Consider the following 12,043-nt stretch of genomic DNA (forward strand, 5'->3'; position numbering starts at 1 on the left):
TTGGAGCACCAAATCGATGTTATTCACTATTTATGTATTATCATTAAAATAAGTTAAGTTTAGCTATATACACATATAAGAAATAATGTATTTACCTGTTTCGTTGTGACCAGGAATAACTCATGTACCTCAAATTTGTTAAGTTCACACTTATGACGATTGAAAATGTTCAATTTAACGTTTCTCATTAAATGTGTACTTTGCTCATTGTGACTGTAACGAATAACAACAACAAAACGTAACAATAAAATCGCATTATCATTAAGTCTGTGAGAAAATAAAATTGTATTTTAACAATGAAAAATAAAATTTAGTCAAAACAAAGATATTGAGCATAACAGCGCTTTATATTTGTTCACAAAATATCATGAGTAAGTAATAAAAATATAACAAACATATGGATTTCAAACGCCTTTTGATTTTATGATTGCATATTAATTATACGCTACCCCAGTCTAAATAGAGTAACCATCGAGTGGAGCAGGCGTGTTTTCATTTCGCTTCTCAAAGAAAAATATCCGTATCTTGAAAAAGGTACTTCCTATTACGAAAAAAAAAACATTGTAAAAGCCAAATGGACACCAAAGACCCAACAGTAGCGGTGGTGGCATCAGACCCTAGCATGCTGTCCCTCCCTTATAGGATGCCTTGTCACCTCCCGCAATGGCTACTCCAGACCGTGCCCTGCGTCAAAGAACCTAATACGAATACATCCGACAGTGCGGTGTCTGGAAAGTCAATGCAGACTAATAAGCAGGGAACAGGCGATGAGATCATCACCCACTCCCAAGAAGCAGCGATAGGAAAGTCAATGCAGCCTAATAAGCAGGGAGCAGGCGATGAGATCATCACCCACTCCACGATTATTTACTGTAGAACCAATGATTGAGGTTATCCAGACAAACCTCCACCGGAGCGAGGCAGATACACACTCTCTGATGGAGAAAATCAGCCTGGGCAAGATTCATATTGCCTTAACCATATCAACTACCAATTATTCTATGCTAACACTGGTACTCGGCCGAGGACCTGCGTTATTTGTCATAGAAATTCAAATTATATATTTTCCCCAAAGTTGTCAACGTCGGATGCAACAGTGATGAGACAGGGAGACGGTGGATCATACCTGGCATCACTTTATCTGCTTTTCGATACTCCGCCAGCTGCAACGGCTAGTAAGGTAGGCAAAGAAGACAGGAGATGAGGTACTAATAGGGTGCGATGCGAACTCTCACCACATTTCGTGGGGTAGTACCAACATTAATAGGCGGGCCAAGCCCTACCTTTGTTTATAGAATTAGGGAGGAGACAATATGTTTGGAAAATTTAATCGATGAGGTTCAGGATTGGAGGGTCTCCATGAAGCACTCCTTCTCGGACCATCGGTACATTAGTTTTAGAATAGCACGGCCTGCGCCAAAATTCGGAGGACTACTCAGAAGAAGACTTGGTCAAGATTGTCCAAGCATAAAAGACATTGACGACAATGTCAAATGTCCTCTTCAAGAAAAAAATCAGCTCAAGAAAAACTCTGGATAACAGGGGAGATTCGTAATATTGGGAGTCCGCAGACTTTTTAACTGAGCACGTCGTAAAAAAAGCGGAAGTATATTGGGATGTGCATTACACATGGAATACAAGGAATACAATAAGATTACCAGAGCGGCAAAACGTGTGAAGGTTTTCTGCTACCAGGTCGAAAGCGTCAATGATGCCGCCAAGATGAAAAAATTTCTCTCAAAAACCCATGTCCAAACTGAAACGTCAGTAGACGGCATGGGAGTAAGAGCAGACACAATGAAGGACATGTTGAGGCTTTTGATAAAAATGCATTTCCACATGATATGACGGGACTCATGGAGATATCGGAATCTGGAAAAACTGAGATTAATCGAAGGCTTACCATTACAGAAATTATGGTAAGGAAGCCTTGAGAAACCTCATAACTTTCAAGTCACCCGGACCTGATGGAATATTTCCGTCGTTGCTACAGAAAGAGCCAGACTATCTGGGGCCCCATCTGGATATACTACGAAAGCCTGGCAGGAGGCAAGGGTGGTATTTATACCCAAGTCCGGCAAGGCAATTGCGACATCAAATCCCTACAGGCCTATAAGCCTCAATAGTAGGACATCCGAATAACTGCCTAATTGCAAACAGCATGCCTATGTCAAGCGAAGGTTGTGCATACGTACTCTCTGGCGGTATGCATTGACATCAAGGGGGCTTTTAACAATGTTCGAACCGACACACTGATGCAATACCTGGACCAGTATCGGGTGGACCCAGACCATAGAGGCTGGATAAACCATATGCTAAGGAACAGGTGGATAAATTGTGGAGAAAGTGTCACAAGGCACGCCACAGGAGGGCATTTTATCGCCACTCCTATGAGTGACCACTGACTGAGAAGGGGTTTAAACCTATTATAATGCTATAATACTTCTAACGGGTAAGGATCCAAACCTGCTATGCAAAAGGACTGAAAGGGTCTTGCATATGGCCTAGAGGTCTCAATGTTAACCCAGAAAAACTGAAATTTGCCTGTTCACGAGGAAAACAAAGGTTTTGACGCACGTTTGAACACGTTTCCTCAATAGAACGATTTCGATATCTGACAAGGTCAAATACTTAGTTATGATCTTGGACAGGAAACTTAATTGGAAATGTTATAATCAGAAGCGTACCGAGAAGGCTCACAGATGTTGGGCACTATGTAGACGGGCCGTAGGCTCCAAATGGGGCCTGAATCCGAAGACAGTCCTGTGGCTCTATATGAGCGTGATGAGACCAGTACTTAGTTACGCGTCAGTAGTTTGGTGGATGGCGATTGAGAAAAAGTGCAACTTTAGAATAATACAATAGGTTCAGAGAACATGTTGCTTTGGTATAGGAGGACCGATGAGAACCACGTCCACTAAAGCACTGGAGATTATACTAGATATTCAACCCATAGACATACAGATTAAGTGTGAGGCAGCCATTGTGGCTATTAGACTGAAGACGATGGTAGAATGGATTAAAGATAGAAACAGATTATACCATCGCGAGATTAAAGCCTTCTCTGAGAATGGCACGATTTATATCGTTTGAGCGCCGGATCTCGTCCAGAGGACTGCCGTCAAAAAACTTGGTTAACCCGGGTGGACGCAGTCCGAGGCAAGAGCGTGGGCTACAAACGCGCTTGTAACACTGTGGAATTGCGAAACGGTCGGAAGGACGACGAAAATCAAAAGGGGCGATCCGGGACGTGAGGAGACGAGCCTATTACTGAAAGGAAGCAAGATCATAAAAGATTTCGGTATCATAACAGAACGTATAGGACTACTAGCTCACTAATGCCAAATCGGTGCGGCAAGTGATACCATGTATAGGGCATGTGGAGAAGATAATGAGGCGTTGGAGCATTTCCTATGTCATTGCCCGGCTTTCTCGGCTAACAGGCACTAGTACTTAGGCGAGGATGCAATACCAGACATGAACGTGATATGAAAACCAATTAGGGGTTTTGTAACCGGAATTCCTGACTTAAATTTTATTTTTCGAGGTTAATTTTTTTAGTATTTAGAACAACAAGCCGATAGATTCTAAGATCATTGACTTAAGGAATACTGGACTTTGTTAATACTCTCTTGCAAATGTTGCCCTTGACATTACACTAACGAGCAGGAGCTAACTTCTCACATATCAAAGAGTGCAGCCCGATTTATGTTTAAGCTCAATGATAAAGGGCCTCTTTTCTATAGCCGAGTACTAACGGCATATCGTTGTGCGACACCTATTTGGGGGCAGTTTTTACATGGTATTGTACCTCACAAATGTCGCCAGTATAAGGAGGAGAAAACCACCGCTGAACATTTTTTTTGATGGTCTCGCCAAGATTCGAACCCAAGCGTCCAGCGTCATAGTCTGACATGTTAGCCTCTGCGCTACGGTGGCCAGCAGCCAGTGTGAAATATTTCTATTCACATCTATATCTTCTATGAAAAAAAAAACGCCTGTATCATCATAAATATCGTTTTGAGTTGAATGTCTCGGACAGTTTATTTTATAATATACTAGCTGAATCGGGTCCGCTCCGCTGTGCCTGCCTATACTGTATATGGAACAAAATTATCCTTTAAATATTTATATTCAACAACTAAAGAGCTCTTAGTGAAATACCATGCAACGAAAATAGTATATGTATTGTATATCGCTTGACTAACATTATAGTGTAACAATATTAATTCCTTTATCTGAATCCCATATGATCTTTACTGGTCTATGAATTCTCTAGAGGGTTTGGGTCATTTAAGCTTGGATGTTAGATATACTCCATTCTTAATGGATTTTATTTAAGCCCGATATTCTCCCTCCCCCAAAAACGTGGTCCTGAAAATGGATATGGGCTATTCCCAAGCACCTTCCATTTAAGCCCCATATTGCCATGATCGGTAAATATGAATGTCCGATTAAGGGGTGTTTTCGGGGGTGAGGAGATCCCCCAGACACTAAAGACATCAGCACAACTTATATCAATATTATTTAAACCCCATATGGCCATTGGTTCAAGGGGAGTTTAAGGGATGAGGCGTCTCCCAAACACTTGACTCCTAAAATGGTTATCAACTTCGTTTTCTAATCTCAAATACCTTTCACTTGAGACCTATATTCTATGGTCGATAAATTTGTATTCTTTTGGGGGTGTTTTGGGAAAAGGTCGGTGCCCCAAATAAATGGTCCCACATTTGGATATCATATTCATATTCTACCCCCTTATACCTATATTTAAGCCCCATATTGCAATGGTCTGTAAATAATTGCTGTTTGTGAAGTATTTTGGGGAAAGGGTAGATGCCCAGAAAATTGGTCCCGAAAGTGGGTATCAATTTTGTGGTCTACTCCCCGATGCCTTTCATTTTAGCCCCACATTGCATGGTCTGTCACTATGGCGTGCTCTACTTTAAAATATAATTTATTTCAATCCCATATCACCATTGTTCTCAAAACTATATAAAATTTGTTTTCTAATCTCTAATGCCTCTCATTTAAATCCCTTTTTGCAAAATTTAGCAAATTTGTCTGGTTTCGGTATGGGCCGTGAATACTATCAATATTAAGCTCCACTCGCTTTAAGACCCACTTTTTCCAGAATATTGTTATCACATTCATGCTTAACTCCCAAAGACCATTCATTTAAGCCCCATATTGCTATGGTCGTAAGTTTATCCTCTTTGGACACTCAAATACCTGTTATTTGAGCCCAAATTGCCATGGTCGGTAAATATATCCGATTTAGAAGTGTCTTGGGGGTGGTCCGGCAATTGGATATCAGATACGTTTTCTAATCTTAAATACCTTCCATTTGAGTCCCATATTGGTAGGTTTTGGGTGGGGCGGCCCCCCTAGGAACCCCTTCCGATATTTGGATACCAATTTTTTTTTAGGTTACTATAAGAGAGCACACAAAATTTCGCTTAAATCGCGCCACCGATCTCCGAGGTCTGGCATATCTGAAAATTAGGGTAATGGGATTAGAGTGTCCGCCCGCACCCTTAAGATAAAAAAATGAAGTTCCCTATTTTCACCATGGATCCATAACGCACCACCAGTGAAAATTTCAAAAAAAACGGTTTAGCCGTTTTTGAGTCTATACGGAAAATACAAACTGACAAACAAATACAAATCCTTTTTTTTATATAAGAGGAAGATATATAAGATATACACATACAGTGGAAGTGAAGAGCTGGTTTGAAAGATGTCAAGCTTGTGCTAGTGCCGAGCTTACATAGTAGACACGTTTTCACTGTATATTCCATATAAGTACAACCTACACAATGTGTGGCCCTTTAAGACTCCACACCTAATATGGTTGAAAAGACGAAATGTGCCCCATAGTGGTTGCTGTGTTGTGACCTCTGGCTTTTCTATTCCATCGCAAAGTTTCCGATCATTAGCTCGGCTCTAAAGACAAACAAACGAAAAATTGTGAAATAAAATGATCATCGCCCTAAAGGCTGGTACTATATTCGCTTTTCGTAATATTTTCCGCCGATTACTTTTTATACCCTCCACCGTAGGATGGGGGTACGCTATTGTAATTTCGTCATTCTGTTTCTAACTCCTCGAAATATTCGTGTAATACCCCATAAAGTATAAATATTCTTGATCGTCATGACATTTGAAGTCGATCTAGCCATGTCCGTCCGTCTGTCTGTCGAATGCTCGCTAACTTTCGAAGCAGTAAAGCTAGCCGCTTGATATTTTGCACAACTGCACAACTACTTCAATGTAGGTCGGTTGAGATTGTAAATGGGCAATATCGGTCCATGTTTTCATATTGCTGCCATATAAACCGATCTTGGATCTTGACTTCTTGAGCCACTAGAGGGCACAAGTCTTATCCGATTTGGCTAAAATTTTTATTATGACTTCCAACAATTGTGCTGAGTATGGTTGAAATCGATCGGTCTATAACCTGATATAGCTGTCATATAAACCTATCTGGGGTGTTGACTTCTTGAGCGTCTAGAGGGCGCAATTCCTTTCCGATTTGGCTGAAATTTTGCACGACGTGTTAGGTTATGACTTCCAACAACTGTGTTAAGCATGCTTTAAATCGGTCCATAACCTGATATAGCTGCCATATAAACCGATCTTGAATCTTGACTTCTTGAGTCACTAGATGGCGCAATTCATAACCGATTTAGTTGAAATTTTGCATGAGGTGTTTTGTTATGACTTCTAACAACTGTGTCAAATATGGTTCAAATCGATCCATAACCTGATATTGCTGCCATTTTAACCGATCTGGGATCTTGAATTTTTGAGCCTGCAGAGGGCGTACTTAATATCTGATATCCGACCTTCAACATACGTGTCAAATATGGTCTGAAGCGGTTTATAGCCTTATACTGCTCCTATATAAACCGATATCTCTATTGTACTTCTTGAGTTCCTAAAGGGCGCAGTTTTGCACGAATTGACTGAAATTTTACACAATGACTTCTACTATGGTCTCCAACATTCAAATCAATGTAGTCTTTCAAAAAGTAATTGAGAAAAACATAGGTTTTCAACGGTGAGAAACGAAATTTACCAGCCACAGTAGGCAAAAAAAGCTTGAACATAAACGTATTGTTATTAAGTGTAACACAGCTGCCAATATTTTTAACATTTAAATATAATAAAAAAAAAATAAAGCATACTTTTAGTCACCTAAAAAATACAGCACTCAGTCAACATATTTTAACCAATTAGAAATAATTTAAGATGAAAAGTTAAATTCCAAATGAAATACTTACTGTGAACATTTATATACAACGAACGATAGGTTATAACCACATTTTGCCATGCCAATTGTATATAACAGCATGTTCGACTGTTAAAATCGCGGATTTTGTTTCTACCGGTACCTTCAGTGATGGTGCTCTTCAAATAATTACCTAAAAAGAGTCTCATCGATTTCGCCTAATGCGAATATAAGCATCAAGTTTTTCCATCATCTGTTTTTATGCCCTCAAACATAGGATAGGTGTATAGTAATTTCGACATTACGTTTGAAACACTTCCAAATAATGGTCCCTGACCCCATGAAGTATATATCCTGGACTAACGTGACATCTTAAGTCGACGTGCGTAAAAATTAAGAATCAATCAGCAATCAAAATTTGAAACGAAGGTGGTGTTCGTTAGAGAATAAGAAATTAAATTTTAAACAAGTAGAGAAGGCAAAAATCTGACGGAGCCGGGTATATAATACCCTGATACTGCCCTATAAATGGAAATTGGGAGCCATACCTCATTCAGAACCGAATTTAGTGGACTTCGGTAGAGGTTTTCAGATGGGTTATAAACCAATTCGTATCAAATTTCGAGCAAATGTCTTCAAAATTGTAATAACAAGGCTCTATGTGTGCAATTAGGAGGGTATATATGTATATAGAAGCTAAATAGAATCTAAGCCGATTTTGATAAAATTTATCAAAAATTTATTGACAGAGATTTATATAGCGTATGGCGATAGTCACGAAGACTATCGGTTGACAAATGAACATATATATAGGAGCTTTATCTTAATCTGCACCGAGTTCGGCCAAACTCTTTAGGAATTGTGGTTGTCGTCGAGAAAAGCATTGCGCAAATTTTTTCGGACGATTGGTGAATAAATGTGCTTGCGGTGGCTCTAGAAGTGAAAATCGGGTGAAATATACATATGAGAGCTATATCTAAATCTAAACCGATTTATTTGAAATTCATCCGTAATATCAAGATTCATAAGAAAATCCTTCCTGCCAAATTTCAAAAGAATCGGTAAACACATAACCACATTATTGCAATATTACTCAAAATCGACGAACTTAAAAATGGGAACTATATCTAAATCTGAACAGATGTTTTCCAATTTCAATAGGCTTCGTCTCTTGGCTTTAAAAAATGCCATTGTCAAATTTAAAGATGACTGGATGTAAATTGTGACCTGTATGTTGTTCACAAATTATCATGGACAGACAGACGGACATAGCTAAATCGAATCAAAAAGTGATTCTGAGTCGATCAGTATACTTATCTGTGGGTCTAGCTCTCTTTTTTCTGGGTGTCACAAACAAGTGCACTAAGTTATAATACCCTGTACCACAGTAGTGGTATAGGTTATAAATAGCATATTTTTTAAAGTTTAGGTTCTTTCGCTCGTTTTCCTACGAATAAAGAAAAATTTTAAATATTGGACCAAGTTTTTTTTCAGTTTAAGATATTACAAGCTCTATATTTTACAGGAAGAATCATGACGATGGTCCTATAAATGCTTATTTGACACCACTTAAAAATTTGAACTGCTCGAGGTGTTCAACATTTACGCCCCATGTCAGCCTATGGAACTGCTAGAGTCTCCAAATTTAGCATACTCATTGGAAACCATCTTAACGTTCACTATGCCATAGTAGCGCAGAGTTTAGCATGTCCACCTATGACGCCGAAAGCCTGGGTTAGAATCCTGGCGAGAACATAAGAAAAAAACAAACAATACAAGTTGGCCCGGGCCGCATCTTGGAAACCCACCACCGTGGATTCTGCTGGGAGCTATATCAGGTTCTGACCGATTTGAATGGTACTAAACAGCCAAATCGGATGAAAATTGAGGCTTCCAGAGGCTCAAGAATTCAAACCGGGAGATCGGTTTAAATGGGAGCTAAATCATGGTATAGACCGATTTAAACGGTACTTAACATAGTTATTCGAAGTCATAACAGAATACTGAGTGCAAAATATTAAATCGGACAGAAATTACGGATTTCAGGCGCTCAAGAAGTCTAATCGGGAGATCGGTTTATATGGGAGCTATATCTAAATCTGAACCGGTATGACCCATTTGCAACCCCCAACGACTTACATCAATATTAAGTACATTAAGTATATTTCAAACGGATAGCTTTACGCGTTCCACCGCTATCGTGATTTCAACAGACGGACATGACCAGATCGACAATGGCGCAAGTACGGTCAGCTAAATGCATTCGAATTATATTAAGGAGCAATCAAAGAGCGTATTTTGAAAATTTGGCGAGGGTATAAAAGGGTATATTTTTTATTTTCCGTCAAAGCTGAAGATAGTGAAAATTTGGTACTTTTTAAAGAGTAATTTACCTAGAGAAGCTCAAAGAAATCATTATTATTTTGTTTGATAATTCTAATACATTTAAGTGTATCTATCAATAGAAAAAATAAAATGTGACAATTCCTTATCTAGTTTTGGAGGTGTTACACTTGAAAACGGACCAATTTATCTAAAAATCTTCGAAACTAAAAATCTAACATTTCTATGGGTAGCATTTTTGAAATCATTTGAAAGTTTTAGCAAAGTTTGGTCGTCCAAAAACTGCTGTTGTACCAAAGAGCATAATGCGGTGAGGTAATGCAAGATCCTTGGGCAAAGGTTTGTTCTCGTTGGATTCCCCCCCCCCCCCCCCCAATTTGACAATCACTCAAAAGAAGGCTCGGATCGATTAGTACGAAGAAATGTTGAAAAAATACGATCGCGGTGTTTTAAAATACGTACAGCGGGCGAGTCATGGATCTAAGCGGATGAGACCGAAACAAAATAACAATAGACCGTGTGGGTTGTTCGAGGAAGAAACACTTCAAAGCAAATGGTCGTTTATTTCTTCAGCAAAACTGGTAATGCGGCGACTGTTTTGCTTGAGCAACGGTCAATTCTCAGTAGTATATGATAATTTGATTGCCTGAAGTCTTGGGAGAAATTCGAAAAACGAACAAGAGAAGACGAATCATTGTTCACCATGACAATGCGAGCTCTCACATGCCAGCTCAAACCAGTGTCTTTTTGACAAGCCAAAACGTCGAATTGATGGTTTATCCGCCGCACAGACCTGACTTAGCACGGGGTTATCATTAACCTATCGCCATAATATTTCGTATTTTGCCTTTTGGGACAAAAAGAAATGGGTATGCGTTTCAAAAAAAAAAAAAAAAAAAAAATTTAACTTTTTGTTGAAGTTTACCCCTGTTCCTTAGTGGAATGTTCATGGGCAAAACTTGCATTTTGTTTTTTGGGAGACCGTAGTATACATATTCATGTGGCCCTGTCCCCCTGCCTGTCAGTTGAAATTACACTACAGTCATTAAAAATTAAGATATTAAGATGGAACTTTGCATAGAAAAATATTTAACCATAAGCTAATTAAGTAAATAGATGGACTGTATCAGGCTATATCTTTAAAATGTCCTAATATAGACCGATCTTCTGATATAGATCCTAAGCCTATAAAAGGCGAATTTATTATGCCATTGAATTTAATGAATTTTTATATCCACCATCATAGGAAGTGGTGCAACTTATCAAGTTATTCCGTATGTAATTTCTCAAAATATTGATCTGGATAGAGCCATGCCCGTCCGTGTACCATGGATTCTGCTAAAAATTTATACAAAATAAATAAAGTTGGAGGGCATAATTTTATTCTATATACCAAACTTCCGTCAAAACAGCAAAAATTAAAGTTTCTAGGAACCGAACAAGGATGATCGAGAGACCTGTTTACATAGGAGCTACATCAGGTTATGGACTGATTTGAATCGTATTTGTCATAGTTGTTGGAAGTCGTAACAGAACACCGCATGCAAAGTTTCAGCCAAATCGGACAAAAATTGCTACTTTTAAGGGCTCAAGAAGTCAAATCGGGAGATCGGTTTATACGGGAGCTATATCAGGCTATGGACCGATTTGGACTGTACTTGGTACAGTTGTTGAAAGTCATAACAGAACATGCTCAATTTCAGCCTAATCGGGCAGACATTGCTCCTTGTAAGGACTCAAGATGTCAAATCGGCCGATCGGTTTATATGGAAGCTATATCAAGTTACAGACTGATTCGAACCGTACTTTCAGCCAAATCGGACAAAAATTGAGGCTTCCAGGGCTCAAGAAGTCAAATCGGGAAATCGGTTTATATGGGGGCTATATCTAAATCTGAACCGATCCCTAACGACCTACATCAAGTGTCTATGCAAAATTTCAAGCGGCTGGCTTTACGCGTTCGACCGCGATTTCAACAAACGAACGGACGGAGATGGCTAGATCGACTCAGAACGTCGAGATTATTAAAATATATATTCTTTATGGGGTCTTAGACGAATATTTCGAGGTGTTATAAATGGAATGACTAGATTAGTATACCCCCATCCTATGGTGGTGGGTTCAAGTACACAACAAAATGAGTTTGGCAAGGTTGATGTGTTTGTTGTTCTTAGCATTGATGGTTTGTTTGTATTAAAATAGTGGAAAGTAAGGCTTTCATCTCTCTTACTGCGCTAAGGAAAGTTAGAGGACTTTTTGAGCCCAGTTTCAAAACAAAGACGTGCTCTACACCGTACTCTATGGTCTTTGGGTATGTAGGGCACCTTAATAAATTTGACAAAGATGCTGATGAAGTTACAGTCAGTCAAAGTGTTTCGAATAAAAACACACACTTGCTCAACGTTCGTAAGTTCTCTGCTATGCTATTCTTTAAATATGTCCTCGAGCTGGAAGAAGTTTGAAAAA

Source organism: Stomoxys calcitrans, chromosome 4, assembly GCF_963082655.1.
Source record: "Stomoxys calcitrans chromosome 4, idStoCalc2.1, whole genome shotgun sequence".
Classification (NCBI taxonomy): Eukaryota; Metazoa; Arthropoda; class Insecta; order Diptera; family Muscidae; genus Stomoxys; species Stomoxys calcitrans.